Here is a 21,061-nt window from a genome sequence, read left to right as displayed (position 1 = left end):
GAGTGCTGCTATAAACATTGGGGTACAAGTGCCCCTATGCATCAGTACTCCTGTATCCCTTGGGTAAATTCCTAGCAGTGCTACTGCTGGGTCATAGGGTAGGTCTATTTTTAATTTTTGGAGGAACCTCCACACTGTTTTCCAGAGGGGCTGCACCAGTTTGCATTCCCACCAACAGCGCAAGAGGGCTCCTGTTTCTCCACATCCTGTCCAGCATCTATAGTCTCCTGATTTGTTCATTTTGGCCACTCTGACTGGCGTGAGGTGATATCTGAGTGTGGTTTTGATTTGTATTTCCCTGATGAGGAACGACGTTGAGCATCTTTTCATGTGCCTGTTGGCCATCCGATGTCTTCTTTAGAGAAGTGTCTATTCATGTTTTCTGCCCATTTCTTCACTGGATTATTTGTTTTTCGGGTGTGGAGTTTGGTGAGCTCTATATAGATTTTGGATACTAGCCCTTTGATATGTCATTTGCAAATATCTTTTCCCATTCCGTTGGTTGCTTTTTAGTTTTGTTGATTGTTTCCTTTGCTGTGCAGAAGCTTTTTATCTTCATGAGGTCCCAATAGTTCATGTTTGCTTTTAATTCCTTTGCCTTTGGAAATGTGTCAAGTAAGAAATTGCTACGACTGAGGTCAGAGAGGTCTTTTCCTGCTTTCTCCTCTAAGGTTTTGATGGTTTCCTGTCTCACATTCAGGTCCTTTATCCATTTTGAGTTTATTTTTGTGAATGGTGTGAGAAAGTGGTCTAATTTCAACCTTCTTCATGTTGCTGTCCAGTTCTCCCAGCACCATTTGTAAAAGAGGCTGTCTTTTTTCCATTGGATGTTCTTTCCTGCTTTGTCAAAGATGAGTTGGCCATACGTTTGTGGGTCTAGTTCTGGGGTTTCTATTCTAGTCCATTGGTCTATGTGTCTGTTTTTGTGCCAATACCATGCTGTCTTGATGATGACAGCTTTGTAGTAGAGGCTAAAGTCTGGGATTGTGATGGCTCCTGCTTTGGTCTTCTTCTTCAAAATTACTTTGTCTATTCGGGGGCCTTTTGTGGTTCCATATGAATTTTAGGATTGCTTGTTCTAGCTTCGAGAAGAATGCTGGTGCATTTTTGATTGGGATTGCATTGAATGTGTAGATAGCTTTGGGTAGTATTGACATTTTGACAATATTTATTCTTCCAACCCATGAGCACAGAATGTTTTTCCATTTCTTAGTATCGTCTTCAATTTCCTCCATAAGCTTTCTATAGTTTTCAGCCTACAGATCTTTTACATCTTTGGTTAGATGTATTCCTAGGTATTTTACGATTCTTGGTGCAAATGTGAATGGGATAAGTTTCTTTATTTGTCTTTCTGTTGCTTCATTATTAGTGTATAAGAATGCAACTGATTTCTGTACATTGATTTTGTATCCTTCAACTTTGCTAAATTCATGTATCAGTTCTAGCAGACTTTAGTGGAGTATATCCGATTTTCCATGTATAATGTCATGTCATCTGCAAAAAGTGAAAGCTTCACTTCATCTTTGCCAATTTTGATGCCTTTGATTTCCTTTTGTTGTCTGATTGCTGATGCTAGAACTTCCAACACTATGTTAAACAACAGCAGTGAGAGTGGACATCCCTGTCGTGTTCCTGATCTCAGGGAAAAAACTCTCAGTTTTTCCCCATTGAGGATGATGTTAGCTGTGGGCTTTTCATAGATGGCTTTAAGATGTTTAAGTATGTTCCTTCTATCCCAACTTTCTCGAGGGTTTTTATTAAGAAAGGGTGCTGAATTTTGTCAAAGGCCTTTTCTGCATTGATTGACAGGATCATATGGTTCTTATCTTTTCTTTTATTAATGTGATGTATCACGTTGATTGATTTGTGAATGTTGAACCAGACCTGCATCCCAGGAATGAATCCCACTTGATCATGGTGAGTAATTCTTTTTATATGCCGTTGAATTCGATTTGCTAGTATCTTGTTGAGAATTTTTGTATCCATATTCATCAGGGATATTGGCCTGTAGTTCTCTTTTTTTTACTGGATCTCTGTCTGGTTTAGGAATCAAAGTAATGCTGGCTTCATAGAATGAGTCTGGAAGTTTTCCTTCCCTTTCTATTTTTTGGAATAGCTTGAGAAGGATAGGTATTATCTCTGCTTTAAACGTCTGGTAGAACTCCCCAGGAAGCCATCTGGTCTTGGACTCTTATTTGTTGGGAGATTTTTGATAACCGATTCAATTTCTTCACTGGTTATGGGTCTGTTCAGGATTTCCTTTTCCTCCTGTTTCAGTTTTGGAAGTGTGTGCATGTTTAGGAATTTGTCCATTTCTTCCAGGTTGTGCAGTTTGTTGGCATATAATTTTTCATAGTATTCCCTGAGCATTGCTTGTATCTCTGAGGGATTGGTTGTAATAATGCCATTTTCATTCATGATTTTATCTATTTGGGTCATCTCCCTTTTCTTTTTGAGAAGCCTGGCTAGAGGTTTAACAATTTTGTTTATTTTTTCAAAAAACCAACTCTTGGTTTCGCTGATCTGCTCTACAGTTTTTTTAGATTCTATATTGTTTATTTCTGCTCTGATCTTTATTATTTCTCTTCTGCTGGGTTTAGGCTGTCTTTGCTGTCCTGCTTCTATTTCCTTTAGGTGTGCTATTAGATTTGTATTTTGTATTTTCTTGTTTCTTGAGATAAGCCTGGATTGCAATGTATTTTCCTCTCAGGACTGCCTTTGCTGCATCCCAAAGTGTTTGGGTTGTTGTATTTTCATTTTCATTTGTTTCCATATATTTTTTAATTTCTTCTCTAATTGCCTGGTTGACCCATTCGTACTTTAGTAGGGTGTTCTTTAACCTCCATGCTTTTGGAAATTTTCCAGACTTTTTCCTGTGGTTGATTTGAAGTTTCATAGCTTTGTGGTTTGAAAGTATGCATGGTATGATCTCAATTCTTGTATACTTACGAAGGGCTGTTTTGTGACCCAGTATGTGATCTATCTTGGAGAATATTCCATGTGCACTCGACAAGAAGGTATGTTCTGTTGCTTTGGGATGCAGAGTTCTAAATATATCTGTCAAGTCCATCTGATCCAATGTATTATTCAGGGCCCTTGTTTCTTTATTGACCATGTGTCTAGATGATCTATCCATTTCTGTAAGTGGAGTGTTAAAGTCCCCTGCAATTACCACATTCTTATCTATAAGGTTGCTTATGTTTGTGAGTAATTGTTTTATATATTTGGGGGCTCCCGTATTCGGCACATAGACATTTATAATTGTTAGCTCTTCCTGATGGATAGACCCTGTAATTATTATATAATGCCCTTCTTCATCTCTTGTTACAGCCTTTAATTTAAAGTCTAGTTTGTCTGATACAAGTATGGCTACTCCAGCTTTCTTTGGACTTCTAGTAGCATGATAGATAGTTCTCCATCCCCTCACTTTCCATCTGAAGGTGTCCTCAGGTCTAAAATGAGTCTCTTGTAGACAGAAAATAGATGGGTCTTGTTTTTTTATCCATTGTGATACCATATGTAAAAGTCATTCTTTCAACAGCATTGAATTAACACATTATATAAGATGTAGAAAAAAGTGTCCAGTGTCACAGTTGCTGTTATGTTCTAATTTCTGATTGGACACGTGTATGTGGATACACATATGGATATCTTTAGCATAAACTTTTTTATAGGTCAGTTTTTTTGTTTCCTTGTTGGTTTGTGTGTTAGTTTTAATTTTAATCAGGGAGAATTTTTCTGTCGTTTAGCCACCTTGAAGAAGGTTTTAAGTAACTATAATAATGGTTATAGTCACATGCCAATTTTGAAATATTGATATAGTCTAAATTAGCATATTAATGAATTATTTTATGATGAAAATTATGGAATAAAACCAACAACATTTTATTAGTATCTTTGGAGAATATTAAAAACTATCTAAAAAATGATATTAGAGTAAAAGTGCACATATATTACATATGAATATGTTTTTTTCTGAATATTTAATTTTATTACAAGTCAAGCATATGTTGCCTAATTAATCATGATGTTTTCTTTGCAGTAATGAATCAAAAAGTGTGATGATTATTATTGAACTATAAAGGCAATCAAATATTGACCAGTGTTAAATTTTATCTGGGTTTATTGAATATTTTAATCATGGGAATAATTTTAGTAAACATATTAATAGCAAACTAGATATTATCTTTTTTCTTAAACCTATGAGGAAAATACTGTTATCATCATTTTACAGATAAGAATACTGAGATTTATAGAGGTGAGCCAAATTGTTTAAGGCCACGTAGTTAGAAAGCAATGAGGCTGGATTAGAATTCAGGTAATCTGATTTCAGAATCAGAATTCTCAAATTTACATATTTGCCCCAACCCATCCCACTCTTTTCTTTGACTTGTATATTCTCTTTTCAATTTCTTCCCTTTCTTTTTAAACCTCACCCCCAATTTGTGTATAAATGATAAGCCCTATGTCTTTATTTCCTGTTTGGTGGTAAGAAAAGTGAATGCATGGGAATCCAAAAGCTTAGTTCTTTGACCCTTTTAAACTTTCCTTGTTTCTTGAAACTTTTATGGGAGCTAATTGCAGTACAACACCACAAAACCAATATGGTGTAGATTGCCAAGAAAACTAAAAAAATCATATGCAAGACCTGGTACATACAGGTGAGATACTAGAAACTAGAACTTGAAAGTTAGAGAACTGTTTTTGTTGTTGTTGTTAACATGAAATATTGGAAAGCAAAATTGTGATACAAAAAATGCTTTTTATAAACTAGAACAATAGAATGTATCTGACAAGTGACATAATAAGTGTAAATAAAATCCATGAAATTACTTTCAGAGTACCAATGTCCATAACAACATATTGTAGTAAAAATTCTTAGGGACTTCAATTGACACACATTTCAATGAATTAACATTTTGATGTGAGCACCAAAATGCTTCATGTGATCTTTTGAAGTATTTTATAATAACAAATCTTCATGTGATATTCATATGAAATTAATAGAAGCACAGTGTATAAAATACATGGTAGATTTACCACATTCTTCCTCTTAGACTGACTGTATTGAACTTGGTCATCCTTTTATCACATCCTGTCCCAGCTTTCTAATCTCCTTTAACAGCTCCACATGTTTCCAGATGCCCAGTTCACTAAGAGGAATACTCTATTTTTAAATTCTATTGCTTTCTTCTTTCTGCTACCCAAAAAACATACAGAAATTCCACCCAAATGTAAAGGTTGTTCATTGTTTCTCAAAATATTTCTAATATTTAACCATGTCTTACTTCAACTTTTATGATCTTTTTAAAAAAATTTGTATTGTTTATTTATTCTTAAGAGCATGAGAGAGAGCAAGGAGGGGAGGGACAGAAAGAGAGGGAGACACAGAGTCTGAAGCAGGTTCCAAGCTCCAAGGTGACAGCACAGAGCCCGATATAGAGCTCAAAATCATGAAGCGTAAGATCATGACCTGAGCCAAAGTCAGATGCTTAACCATCTGAAAGCTACCCTGGTGCCCCCAACTTTTATGATCTTAAATACACTTCCTTTTTTTTGGTAAATTCAACTTGTGACCAATTCTGCCCTTTGCTAGCTTAATTTTTGCTCTGCAATCACATGGATCTGTCTAATATATAATTACGACAAATTCACCCTCATTGCTTTCCTCCTAATCATTGTAATAAAACTTGTGCTCCTAGGCATAGGTTGGAGGTCTAATACATGTAATAAATTATATGATTATTTCCTACCTCCCCAGTGTCACCTCATAGCACTCTCTATCATAAACATAATATAATCTAGATACATAAGCATTCTTTCTTTTTTCTTAAAAGACAAAATTCAATTTTTTTTTCTCATTTTTAGGGCCTTGCCAATTGCTTTTTTTTTTTTTTTAACGGGAATATTCTTTCTTCAGTTATCTGGAGAACATTCAAATCTCTTTATTCACGTCTTGACTAAACTGTTATCCCCCATGACTGCAATTTCTAAAATGTTATCTTCCACCCCATTTCAGTCATTAATAACTTAGCAGTCTTTATTTTCCACATAGGATATAATATTATTTGAAAATATTGTATATTTCTATTATTTTGATTGTCTGTCCAACCATAATACAAACACCAGGAAGTTCATAACTTTATTTGTAACATCTAAGGCAGAGTGCATAGAATCCCTCAAAATGTTATTTATTAAGTTAACCAATTAGTTACAAAAAGAATCTGAAATTTTGTGACCATCCATCAGATATATAATGGAAAGATTAAATAATTGCAGCAAAAGTTATTTTAATATTTTGGCAAAATGTTTTTTACATTTTTTTAATGTTTATTTATTCTTGAGACAGAGAGAGACAGAGCATGAGCAGGGGAGGGGCAGAGAGAGAGAGGGAGACATAAAATCCAAAGCAGGCTCCAGGCTCTGAGCTGTCAGCACTGAGCCAATGCTGGGCTTGAATCCACGAACAGCAAGATCATGACCTGAGCCGAAATCAGACACTTAACCGACTGAGCCACCCAGGTAGGTGCCCCTGGGCAAAATATTTTTATAATCATATATAAATTCCAAATCTTTAAAATTATATTTTCTTATTCTTTTTAGTGGCTTGATCATTATTTACTCATATAAGAAAAGTAACTCTTAATATCTAAGTAGAGGGTAAAAATGCCACCTAACAAGAATTGAAACAAAATTTGTCTAATTCTTATCTTTGTTTCTTTTTCATAGAAAATGAGGATAAAATAAGCATAACATTGGTATAGAAAAGGAAATCTTCCTGTTAACTTTCACAAAAATATAATTTTTTTTAATGCAAAGCAAAACAAAGCAAAGACAACTGGAACTTAGCTCAAAACACATCCTCTGAAATGACAAAAAAAATCACTGAAGGTATAGAGAGATATCTTCCAAAGAGATTTACTTCTCTTGGAAGCATGTGTTTAGTTTACTAAGGGGGATAAAATCTTAAGAAGAGTTTACATTCCAAAGATTTTGTTTACATTAGGAAGATGATTCTTCTCTCCCTCTCTCAGGAGAAGACATTGGCAGCTGAGCAGTGTATAACCTGTATAAATGTTCAGATTCATAATCTTGGGGCTCCTCTCCTGTGGTCGGTTTAATCTTTTTTTTGCATATGCTCAATAATATTTGACCTTCATAGCATCTGCTTGGGAGAGAATGAAACTTACGGATCTAATGTGGTTTTTTTCTGTAAGTATTACGTCTGAAATCGGTTCCAGAAAATGTGTGTTTCATGATAAAAATGAATAAATATGGATATTAAAAACATACCAATTACTTATAATTCTTACTAAAGCACTGATTTGTGACTACAAACACTTATCCTATTTCTTTACTAAGTTTTTGTAAAAATGTTTAAAAAATGAATCAAACATGTCTTTTGCTTTTCTCCATACCTCATCTTAGTCTCATGCAAACAGCCCTGCTAAAAAGGGAAATCCCATCCACTGACTTAGAGTTGCCAACAGTGGATGTAACAGTTGGAGTTTCCAAGTGTACTTCATTGTGATCTATGTTAGATTTTATTTTAAGAAATATTAACACAAATTATTTTAAGAGAAAATTGAGTACATTTTAAAGAACATTTTCAAATAGCAAACAAAACATGAAAAGGTGTGAAGATAATACTGGAATACATTTAAAAGGAATTCCCACTAAACAGCTTAACTTTTATCTCACTATGTTTAAAGATCAAAGTAATCTGAATATCAGAAATCAAGTTGATAATCATACTAGAAATGGAAAATTTGGGGAGTTATCCTGATGTTATGCTATATTTCTAATAACTGTTATGTTCTGATTAAACAAGTACATTTTAATACTTTGCTATTAATATTGTGAGTTAAAAATAAGTTATATTTTGTGAATACCTTAAAAGATAAAATATTTAATAATTAATCTTAGTAATTAATACATATGCCTCTCTAAATATGTTTCTCAAAGCCAAAACTTCTAAAATCAGTTACTCCTAACACCTAAAATATCAAAGTTAATATTTAAAGTTCCAACTTCCTTCAAAATAGGTTTTGCTCTCGGGACACCTGAGTGGCTCAGTTGGTTGAGCGTCGGACTTCAGATGTGATCCCACGGTTCATGAAGTTCGTGAGTTTGAGCCCTGCTGTCAGCCCAGACCTTACTTCAGATCCTCTGTCTCCCTGTCTCTGCCCCTTCCCCATTCACATGCACATGCACCTGCACACGCTGTCTCTCTTTCTCTCTCAAAAAAATATTTTTCTCTTAAACACAAATAGTATATATTTAAAATTAAGTTTAGGTGAAATAGAAAGTTAAACTGAACTTTGAAAACGCAAATCCTATGAAACATTAAGCCTATGGAATTTATAAAGAATGAAGTTAGAGAGAGCTATGTTTAAATGTTTTCTGGTATTTCTTCAAATTAATGTGTAGATTTTATTATTTATATATTTTTATTAAAAATGTTTTTAATGTTTATTTACTTTTGAGAGAGAGAGAGAGAGAAAGAGCATGAGCAGGTGAGGGGCAGAGAGAGGGGGAGACACAGAGCCCAGAGCAGGCTCCAGGCTCTAAGGTGTCAGCACAGAGCCTAAGGCTGGGCTCAAACTCACGAACAATGAGATCATGACTTGGGCTAAAGTCTTACACTTAATCAACTGAGCCACCCAGGCATCCCTAATGTGTAGATTTTAAATAAATTTATATCAGCATTGTTTTCGTTACATTGTGTTGACCATAGTTTTGTTTCATTTTTTTAAAGTAAAATTATACTTATAACAATTATGATACACTTACAATAGCAGGACCCATGCCATGTTTACATATATATATATATATATATATATATATATATATATACATACATGTGTGTGTATGTACACATATATATAAAATTTTACTTAAATTATATATAATATAATATATTTTTATATTATATGTATACATTCACATGTGTCTTATGAAATGAGGAAAATATCTTGTTCTTAAAAAATTCATTTGGGAGCTTCAGTAAATTAACATCTACTTTATGATCCACAAGGTTATATACATTTTTTAATTTAATGAACCTGTAAACATTGGTCAATGTAACATTTATGATTGATCCTTACCAATAGAAAGATAAATATTTTTTTAAAAAATAATTAAAGTGTATCTGCTCTTACTTTGTAACTTATTAGGCTAGAAGAGATAATGAAAAGTACACATATAGCTATAATGTAAGTCAGATTATTATTAATGACATAAAAATTTCTGGAGGCAAAAAATAGATATAAAATAAAAGTTACACAGACCGAATGGAGAAAAAATAGGGAATATGAGTGATTGAAACAACTTTCAGTAGATGAAGGTAAAGGAGAGAATTTTCTAGGCAGAGATGAAAAACCAAAGTCATGCCACATAGTCTGGAAATCCCAGGGTTTGTGGCAGAAATGGTGAGTAACATAAAATATATGCAGGGTAGTCAGGGCTAAGAAACTGGAACCACATGTACTGGTTTCTGCCATGTCTCAAATTCCTAAGCACCTTTCACCTACGTACCTAAAACTTTGGGGAAGCCAAAGTAAATAAAGGGGCACCTGGGCAGCTCAGTTGGTAAAGCTTCCACCTTAAGCTCTGGTCATGATCTCACGGTTCATGAGTTTGAGTCCCTCATCAGGCTTTGTGCTGACAGCTCAGAGCCTGGATCCTGCTTCAGATTCTGTGTCTCCCTTTCCCCTGTTCATGCTTGGTCTGTCTGTCTCTCTCTCTCAAAAATGAATAAACATTAAAAAAACATTAAAAACCCAGCATGTTTATCGCTTTTGAAAAAAGAGATTGAATGTAAGGAGACTAGAATCTTACTGCAACAATCCTGGTGAGATAAAACTAAGGATCTGAATTAGAGTCATAACTACAACACTATGAATGAGAATAGAGAGTAATGACATAAGTGGATTCTATAGCTCTTGGCTGATCCAGTTGCCCTTAAGTGAGAAATATGAGGCAGAGACACTAAGCAAATAGGGAAGACAAGTTCCATCACTTCCAGCATCCTCAGGAAAGCTTGTTCTTCTTCCTTCAACTAAAAACAAGACATTTATCAAATTATGGCCCTCCTCCCCTTCTTTTCCCTTTCCCTGCTCTTCCTTCTGACTTGCACATGCTTATACTAACTCATACATGTACACATTGCTCACATACACTCAAGCAAATACAGTCACCACCAGTGTCATCACCTGTCATCACCACCAACAGCATGGTTTTCAGGTCCTGCCATCCTGTTTCAGGTTGACGGTACATATAAGTTCTTCTCACATTAGCCATTTTCTCATAACTTTTCCTTACCCATTCTCACAATATCTACCTTGCCTTTACTTTTCAATTACAGAACTCATATATTTACAATTTCTCTCTATGTGTTGCTTTCAGCCATTAGTTTAATTTATCATCTTTAAATGGAACTAAATCAGAATTATTAATAATATAATAAGATCTAAATATCTATAAAAATGAAACTATACATGGCTGGGACTGAAACAAACAAGTGACTCTTTTTTAAGCTTTATGTATGGAAATGTTTTATAACTAAATAAAAATCCAGAGGGGAAACAATTCTGAATTCACCAATATAATTTTTAAAAATACTCATTAAAATAAAATGATAATAAACTGGCAAACAATAAACTGACAAACTGAGAACATATTTGCAACATATATAATAAAGTGCTAATAACCCTAATGTAAAAAGAGCTTTAACAAATTAAGAAAGGAAACCCAGAATATACAACTTGGAAACAACTTAAATGTCTATACATAAAAAAGTAGTTAAATAAAGTATGGTTTATACAAACAAGGAGGAGGAAAGAATGAAAAAGGACTCTATAGAACTGATGTAGAGTGCTTTCCAAAACATATTGTAAGAAATGTTGTTAGTTGCAAAAAAGCAAATTATCAAAAATTATATATAATATATATTATACTGTCTATAAAAATGTAGGAAATAGAATGGTAGTTGCCAGGGACTGGGGGAAAGGGAGGAAAATTCTGAGGTTTTGGTCAAAGGGTACAGAATTTCAGTTATAAATGATGATTGACTCCTAGAGATCTACTATAAAGCACAGTGCCTATATAGGCATTTACTGTATTATATTATATAATATTGTATTGTATACTTGAATATTTGCTAAGAGAATAAATCTTATGTTAAATATTCTTATTGCAAATAATACCTTTATTATTATGAATAATTGTTATATCATCATTATTATTTTAAATATAGATGACGGGAGGAAACTTTTAGAGGTGATGAATATGTTTATGGCATAGATTGTGGTGATATATATTTGTCTCTAAACTCATCAGGTTGTATACATTAAATATGTGCAGCTTTCTATATATCAGTCATACCTCAATAAAGTGGTTTAAAAAATAAAAAAGAAAATACACTCATATCTCTTCTTTTGCTTAAAAAATACAAAAAGGGCAAACTAGAAACTAATAAAATTGGGTAGTTATAGGCAGTGGGTGGAAAAAGGGAGAAATGAATGTGAGAATAAAAACAAGGCGGAAGAAATGAGGAACAAGTGATACATCTCTGAGTATGCGTTTCCTTAAAAATTTTTTTAATGTTTATTTATTTTTGAAAGAGAGAGACACAGAGCACAAGCAAAGGAGGGGCAGAGACACAAAATCTGAAGCAGGGTCCAAGCTGTCAGACTGGGGCTTGAACTCACAAACTGCAAGATGGTGACCTGAACTGAAGTGGGATGCCTGACCAACTGAGCCACCCAAGCAAACTGAGTATACTTTAAACAAACAAAAATTATTATGGTAAAAACGCTTAACATGAAACTAAACTTTTAGCAAATTCTAAGCATGCATTACCAATTTTGGCTATAGATACAATGTTGAGCAGTAGATCTCTAGAACTTCTCCATCTTGCCTAAATGATACTTTATGCCTATCAGTTAGTAACTCCTTGTTACTGCTCCTGGCAACCACCATTCCACTTTTTGATTCTATTCATTTGACTATTTTAGAAATTTCATATAAGTGGAATCATGCAGTATTTGTCTTTCTGTAGAATTAAAATCAAGATCTCGAAAAGATACTTGTTCTTACTTGCTACTGTTGTGGCATTGAGTATGATCGGAATTGGGTTTTTGTTTATTTCAGGTATATATAACTTATAATTAAACCCATTGGAATATATTTACTGAATTTTCTTAAGTCTAACATGAAAGACCAAATTTATGTAAATATTTTAAATTTAATGAAATATTGTGTGGCAGCTTTAAAATCCTAATCAGATAATTCTAACACCTGAGTCATCCATGGGATGAGAGAGTAGTAGCATGGAAGACCAGCAACCCACACAGCTTTGTTAAAACCATGAGGACAAGAGGGGAATGTTTTTCTCTTGTTATTTGGCTGGTGGTCTACAGCAGGTATTGTCAAAAAGGTTTTCTGTCCTTCTGAGCCACACTTTTCCCAGTCCATTATCTAGAAAGAAGGGCTTTTGATGAAATTTTTATTTGCCACTGTTGGAGTTTCTTGTTTGGTAGCTTCTGTCATAACCTGTCAAGATATATGGGAGATAACAACAACAACGAAAAGAATAAAAATTCCTCAAATCACTAGGTCTCTTAGTAACCCTCCTTTTTCTTTCCAGTTTTCAAAGTTTTATTATCTGTGATTTTTTTTTTTTAGTAGTAAGTGGAAGGACCTAGAAAGAATTGGACTACTCCATCTTACATAGCCCCCCCCTTTTTTTTTAATTAAAATTTTTTTAACGTTTTATTTATTTTTGAGACAGAGAGAGACAGAGCATGAACAGGGGAAGGTCAGCGAGAGGGAGACACAGAATCTGAAACAGGCTCCAGGCTCCAAGCTGGCAGCACAGACCCCCGATGCGGGGCTCAAACTCAAGGACCGCGAGATCATGACCTGAGCTGAAGTCAGACGCTCAACCGACTGAGCCACCCAGGCGCCCCCATCTTACATAGCTCTTAATCATCATTACAAATGTATGGGGTTCAGTCCCTCACTTGATGGTCTGACCCCGTCACTCAACACTTATTAAGGTAATTGCATCCATGGGGTGCCTGGGCAGCTCAGTCTGTTAAGCCTCTGACTTCAGCTCAGGTCATTATCTCACAGTTTGTGGTTTGAGCCCTGCATTGAGTTCTATGCTGACAGCTTGGAGCCTGGAACTTGCTTCAGATTCCCTGTCTCCCTCTCTCTGCCCCTCCCCTACTCGTGCTTTGTCTCTCTGCCTCTCAAAAATGAATATATATTAAAAAATTAAATGAAAAAAAAAATTTAAAAAAAAAAAAGAAAAAAAGGGGCGCCTGGGTGGCGCAGTCGGTTAAGCGTCTGACTTCAGCCAGGTCACGATCTCGCGGTCCGTGAGTTCGAGCCCCGCATCGGGCTCTGGGCTGACGGCTCAGAGCCTGGAGCCTGTTTCCGATTCTGTGTCTCCCTCTCTCTCTGCCCCTCCCCCATTCATGCTCTGTCTCTCTCTGTCCCAAAGGTGAATAAACGTTGAAAAAAAAAAAAATTAAAAAAAAAAATTAATTGCATCCACCCAATTCTGTTGCTTTGAAGCCTTTCCATATTTATTATTTGGAAGTAGCCCAGGATGGGCCTCTTAGATTCCTACGCATATTGTTGGATATGTCAAGAATGCAAGGCCCTGACTACTCATTCACTCTGTAGCAAGAAATTATTGTCTTGAATCAAATAAAAAAAGAGAACATATTGATAAAAAAATTAAAAGTTATAGAAAAAGACAATGCAAATTATAACTGGAAAATACAATGACGGTAATAACAACCATAACACCACCAACCAAAAAACTGTATGGGTTTAATAGTATAGTGGAGATGACAGAGAATAGAATCTGTGAACTCAGTGAACTTGAACTCAGATCAATTGAATTTACTCAATCAGAACAAAAGAAAGAAAATAGAGGAGGAGGAGGAGGAGAAGAATGAGGAGGAGGAAGAGGAGGGGGAGAAAATGAATAGAGTCTTAGGAACAAGAGCAACACTAACAAAAGAGCTAACATTCCTATTACCAGACTCCCAGACGGTAAGGAGAAAGTATGCGGGGCCATAAAAGTATTCAAAGAAATAGTGATATTAAAGTTTCCAAGTGTGGTTAAAGGCATAAATCTACAGATTTAAGAACCTGAACCTCAAATAGGATAAACCTAAAACTTATGCCAAGTTATACTATAATTAAATGTCTAAAAGGTGATGATAAATCATCTTGGAAGAAGTCAGAGAGAAATGACCTTATGTATAGCAGAAAAGCATTTCAAATATGGTGGATTTTTCATTTGAAATTGTGCATTTCAGAAGGAAATAAGCATGCTTCAAGTGTTATAAGAAAAGAATCATCAACTGTGAGATCTAGAACTGACAAAACTATCCTTCAGGAGTGAAGACAAAGTGAGACATTCTCAGATAAAGCAAAACTAAAAAACTCTGTTACTAGCAAGCCTACCCTTTCCATACACAGAAAAGAAATGATAATTGAAAAATGCATGGGATTTCAGAAAGGAAATTGAAACATGAAATCTTTACAAATAAGGGTAGACTATTAATCTCGTGATTTTCTTAAATCATATTCAATGGCTAAAGTAAAAATCATAACATCTGATGTTGTGTAGGATGTATACCAAGGAAATTCTTAAAATAATTATATACAAATCAGGGAGGGTAAAGGGACCTAAACAGAAGTAAAATTTGAGGTGGCACGTCAGTGGCTCAGTTGGTTAAACGTCTGACTCTTGGTTTCAGCTTAGGTCATGATCTCACAGTTCGTGAGTTCCCCGCATCAGGCTCTGTTCTGAGAGTGTAGAGCCTGCCTAGGATTCTCTCCTTCCCTTTTCTCTCTCTGACCCTTTCTGTCTCTCTCTCTCTCTCTCAAAATAAATATTATTTTAATAATGTTTATTACTTTAAAAAATTTTTTTCAACGTTTATTTATTTTTGGGACAGAGAGAGACAGAGCATGAACGGGGGAGGGGCAGAGAGAGAGGGAGACACAGAATCGGAAACAGGCTCCAGGCTCTGAGCCATCAGCCCAGAGCCCGACGCGGGGCTCAAACTCGCGGACCGCGAGATCGTGACCTGGCTGAAGTCGGACGCTTAACCGACTGCGCCACCCAGGCGCCCCTACTTTAAAAAATTTTTAAAAAGAGAAGTAAAATTTTGACATTTACTTTAATTGGAAAAAACCATTAGTACCAGTAGACTGTGATAAACTTTTTTATGTATATTATAATATCTAGACCAATCACTAATAAAACCATGCAAGGCAAATACCATAAAACACTATAAATAATAAAAAATGAATTATGAATAAATTTCACTTATCTTGGACTACTCAGGCTACTATAACAAATTACCATAGATTGAATGGCTTAAACAACAAGCATTTAGTTCTCACTGTTCTGGAGGATGGAAAGTTCAAAATCAAGTTTCCCTAGACAGGTTAATTTCTTCGTGAGGGCTCTTTTCCTGTCATGTGAACAGCCATCCTCTCACTGTATTTTCATATGGTAGTATAGAAAGATCTCTGTTTTCTTATTGCTGACTGTCCAACCTTACAGATAAAGGAAATAATGCTGAGTCCCTGATATGCCACCATCCCTCAAAAAAAACATACTTGATTATAGTAGACTCTGTCAAGCTAATCCAGTGATTCATTCTTAAAGGAATAGGCATATAATTCAAGTATGTTTTCCTTTCCTGCCCAAAGGGCTTTAGCCAACACAACCGGGTAGAGCCTTATTGAGTGTTTGCTTTGTCAACATTGGATCAATTTTACCATCATATCTGTCCAAGGCTCTTTCTCATATTATTCAAAATGTTGGGAGTGGCCAACATGACATGAAATTTTTGCACTTTTAGAAATATAATTAACATTAAACATTAAATTATTTTAAATAAAACCTCCATTTCAGGGGCGCCTGGGTGGCTCAGTCGGTTAAGCGGCCGACTTCGGCTCAGGTCATGATCTCCCAGTCTGTGAGTTCGAGCCCCACATCGGGCTCTGTGCTGACAGCTCAGAGCCTGGAGCCTGTTTCAGATTCTGTGTCTCCCTCTCTCTGACCCTCCCCCGTTCATGCTTTGTCTCTCTCTGTCTCAAAAATAAATAAACGTTAAAAAATTAAAAAAAAATATAAACCTCCATTTCAAACTAGGTTTTAAAGAACTAATAATTATTCCAGTGACCATTTTTATATTTTATCTGTATTGTCTGTGGATGGTTAATGTACTCAGTGAAATCAGTTGTCTTCCCTAATTTTTTAAAAATATTTTTATCTATGTGTCTACCTATAATCAATTTTAAATTTTGTAGAAATAAGCATAATATAATGGCTACTAACACTGCAGCTAGCCCCTACATGACTAAGAAGAGTGGCTTCCCCCATCTGATTACTACTGAGTTATTGCTGGAAATTAGTACTAGGTATTATGGTAAGAATACTAGGTAAGAATGGTAATTAATAGAAAAGGTAAGAATTATTTTCTCCATGGGTAGAGAGAAAGCACAGCAAAATCACCTGGCAAAATATGCTCAGTATTTAAGAAAATGCTACATCTAGACTCACAATAAATTAAAAAAAATATTTCTTTTTTCAATATTCTTAACATGGAATGTTAGGTTGAAGAGCCAGTAATGTCCGAGAAAATTTCTATCGTGGCATCGCATAATATCAGAGACAAATTTTTGTTTTGTTTTTTGTTTTGTTTATTTCAGGTATATATAATTTATAACTAGACTTACTGAAATATATTTACTGAATTTTCTTAAATCCAATAAGAGAAACCTAATTGATATAAACATTTTAAATTTGTCCATGACTTCTCAATAGCATAATTATCCCATGTGTTGATGAAAGCAACTTTAAATGGAATATCTTGTAACTACTAACATAATTATTTAAGAGTATAGAGTGTAACTGAAACCTTTATTTCTATAATATTAACTTTAAATGGTTACAAAATGGAAATCCATGCTTTGACTAAAACTAAGGAATCAAAATAAAGGAAGCAACTAAAAACAATATATTTGAGTTGTAAAAGTATATACGTTTTGTATAAGTACATTTGAAATCAAAAGATTTTTTAGTAATAAACTGTCTTAAAAATTTCTTCTGACTGATTTTTTAAAAAATGTTAATCCTTGAGAGAGACAGAGGGAGAGAGAGAGACACACAGGGAGAGAGAGAGACAGAGACAGAGACAGAGAGACAGAGTGCAAGCAGGGGAGGGGCAGAGAAAGAGGGAGACACAGAATCTGAAGTAGGCTCCAGGCTCCAACCTGTCAGTACAGAGCCTGACGGAGGTCTCAAACTCATGAACCACAAGACCATAACTTGAGCCAAAGTTGGACTCTCAACAAACTGAGCCACCCAGGCACCCCAGTCTCCTGACTGCATTTTTAATCAAGTATGAAATAGTTACCTTAATAGAGTTGCAATGTAAAATAAGTATACTGAAGGCTGTTCAAATTTTTGATTACTTGAAATATATATGTCTTAAGGTTTTAACTCAGTTTGTTTTCAGTGAGATAGGGCAAATTTTCCAAAGTGATTTGAACTTTTAAGGTAAATTGGTGGAGATATCTAGAGGAAAGTATCTTTATTTTGAGTGTAGGTGACTAATAGTTACATTTTCATCTCATAAATCTGTAGGTAAAATTTAGTCATTTACTAAAACTCTGATTTACAACATATATGGATTTTTCTTTGAAGTAAAGAAGTCAGAATTACATTAGAAGCAAGCAGCTACAAATAAAATATGTTGAACTTTATACATGAAGATGACACTTCTGATAATCCTTGAATTGGATGAAGCATTGAGTAATTTTTTCTAGAAATTAGATGGTTGCGCTTTAAATTATCTGGTTTCTTGTTCTGTACTCTGAACTAGCTGTCACTTTTTCACTCTATTTCTCTATGGGCTCCTGGAAACATTTAAAATTTTAATTAATGAATTTTTATATTTCAAAACATTTCATATATATATAAATAGATATTACAATATTAATAGGCTTGAATAAATATAAATTCAACAATGATCAAATGCATTTGAATAATGATGTATTATAAAAATATAAATAGGTTAGATATTTCAATAATTATTTCATAATAATTTAAAATTTTAAGAAATAGATGTACTACTAGATTTTCCCAGGGGAATTTGAATATATGATACCTAATTTTAGAAGGCAACCATGTTCCATTGAATTACATTTTTAGAAATTCTGATTTATGCAAACAATCAATTAATAAAATAAAACCTGATCTTAGCCATACTTTCTATGAAATTTTAATGGGTTGAGAAAGGTAATTCAATTCAGTTGAATATACCAAAATTCTGCAGAAGATACATTTTTTCCCAGTACTTGTAAATATATTTCAGACACTAAAATTGTCATTTTTTTCCTTTTTCAAGTTTTTATTTAAATTTCAGTTAGGTTACATACAGTGTAATACTAGTTTCAAGTGTACAATTTAGTGATTCAACACTTTCATACAACACCCAGTGCTCATCACAAGTGTACTCTTTAATCCCCTTCATTATTTAACCCATCCCCCACTCATCTCTCCTCTGATAACTATCAGTTTGTTCTCTATACTTGAGTCTGTTTCTTGGTTTGCATATCTTTTTTTCTTCCTAGGATCGTGTTTTGTTTTTTAAATGCCACATATGAGTGAAATCATATGGTATTTTATTTACTATTTTTCCTATTACTTAAACAAAATTATGAAAAAATAAAGTTAAATTCAAAATGTGCTAGTGTCAGGAACCATCTTGCTTATCAAAACTGTGTCTTAAGCTATAACTCCCTTAATGATTATTATTATTTTGGGGGAAATAATGTCTATTGGCTCTTCTTTAATTTTTATTTATTTAAAAAAATTATGTTTATTTTTGAGAAAGAGAGAGAGAGTCAAGAGTCCAAGCAGGAGAGGCAGACAGAGAAGGAAACACAGAATCTGAAGCAGGCTCCGGGCTCTGAGCTGTCAGCACAGAGCCCAATGCAGTGCTCGAACCCACAAACTGTAAGATCGTGACCTGAGCCAAAGTCGGGTGTTGAAGCGACTGAGCCACCCAGGCACCCCTTCTTTAATTTTTAGACACTCATCAATGAATAACATGGGAAACCATCAAATGCATGCATATTAAAGGCAATTGTTTTTAACAATCAGAAAAAATGTATATATAATAATTATTTGAATAAGAACACCAAACTATTAATAGTAGTTTATTTGAGTGGTGGCTATGCTTTAATTAAATACCCAGTGCATAATATTAACTTAGTCAAAATCTCAATTCAATGAAGATTATCAGCAGCAGGCAGTGTGAGGCTCTTGTTACTTGTTACTATTGTTGTTACTGTTGTTTTTAACTCTATTCTCTTTTCCAATTCTTATTATTTTTCTCTTGTAGGGACTTAAATGAAATTTGTATTTTTCACATATTTAATTATATTTTACACAAAGACATTGCGTTGTACATGTTATCATTTCCAGCTAGCCATTTAGAAGAACTCTCTATGTAGCCCTAACTATATCTAATTTGTTTTTTCCAGTTCCATAATTTTTCATAGTATATATCAACCATATTATGTTATTGCACTTGTAAGTTTCCAGGGTACTCACCTACCTGCTACCAAAGGCAATGATAATATGAATATCTTTGAGGATACCTACCAGTGAAATATGTAAAGATTACACTAGGAAGTATGTGTAAGAGTAGAAATTCTGAGTAATAAAGCACATGCATTTCTATTTTTACATGCAATGTCAAAAATATTATTTTACATTTCACTTCTTTCCCTGAATGTTTCTGTATCTTTGTACTCTTGCCAACACTTGAAATTATACAGATTTCTAATATTTAGAAATATTCACATTCTGTTGAGTGTGAATAGGTTCAATTACTATTTTGATTTGCATCTTATTACTTACTATTTTTCAGTATCAGTTTGACCATCTGTGTATATACTTGTCAAGAACTAGCTTTTTCTGTCTATAATCTACGTTATCTTTATTCTTAGGCAATTTTCCTTATAAGCTCTAGTATTTCTACTATTTAGGCAAGAATTTGCTGAATATTTTATATATTAATTCCTTCTTAGTCTAGGATTATCTGGGTCTAATCTCTAAGCTTTTCCAAAGTGGTTAATTTTGTCTACAGTATTCTTTGTTAATCAGAACATCTGTTTACTTTTATTATTATTTTATTTTTTTGTTAATCAGAACATTGAAATTCTCCAGAATCAGTTCCATCATTCTTTCTACTTTTTGGGAATTGTGTATGAATTCACTGTTCCATTTTATATCATTTTCTCTATAGATGTTTCATAGAACATGCCTCAGTTTGAATCTGTCTAATGTTTTGTTATATTTTTCTTTAAAAAAATTTTTTTTTCAACATTTATTTATTTTTGGGACAGAGAGAGACAGAGCATGAACGGGGCAGGAGCAGAGAGAAAGGGAGACACAGAATCGGAAACAGGCTCCAGGCTCTGAGCCATCAGCCCAGAGCCCGACGCGGGGCTCGATCCCACGGACCGCGAGATCGTGACCTGGCTGAAGTCGGATGCTTAACCGACTGCGCCACCCAGGCGCCCCATTGTTATATTTTTCAATATGGTAGGTATGCCACAGAAATAATGCTGTAGTCTTCTTAGTCTATTATATCAAGAGGCAGATGATGCCAATGTGTTCCATTAGTGTTTACTTTGATCACCTGGATAAGATGATAACTTTATGGTCTCTTCATTGTAATGTTATTATTGTCTCCTTTTTAATTAATAATTGCATGGTGGGAAGACACTGTGAGACTGTATAATTACAGTATTTTTTTGTTTATTCATATTGTAGAAAACAAGGGATCATCAGAAATTGTTTAATATTACAAAGTTAAAAATATAAAATAAAAATGGAATAAAGAAAGAAGGGAACAGAACACATTTAGGAATTAAAAGAAAAGCTTAAAAATTTAAAGAATGTATAATTAACTTTCTCAAATATTGTTTCTATGTGTAACAGTAC

This window comes from Prionailurus bengalensis, chromosome A1 (genome assembly GCF_016509475.1).
Source record: "Prionailurus bengalensis isolate Pbe53 chromosome A1, Fcat_Pben_1.1_paternal_pri, whole genome shotgun sequence".
Classification (NCBI taxonomy): domain Eukaryota; kingdom Metazoa; phylum Chordata; class Mammalia; order Carnivora; family Felidae; genus Prionailurus; species Prionailurus bengalensis.
The sequence above is the reverse complement of the archived record's forward strand: the minus strand, read 5'-3'. Positions refer to the sequence as shown.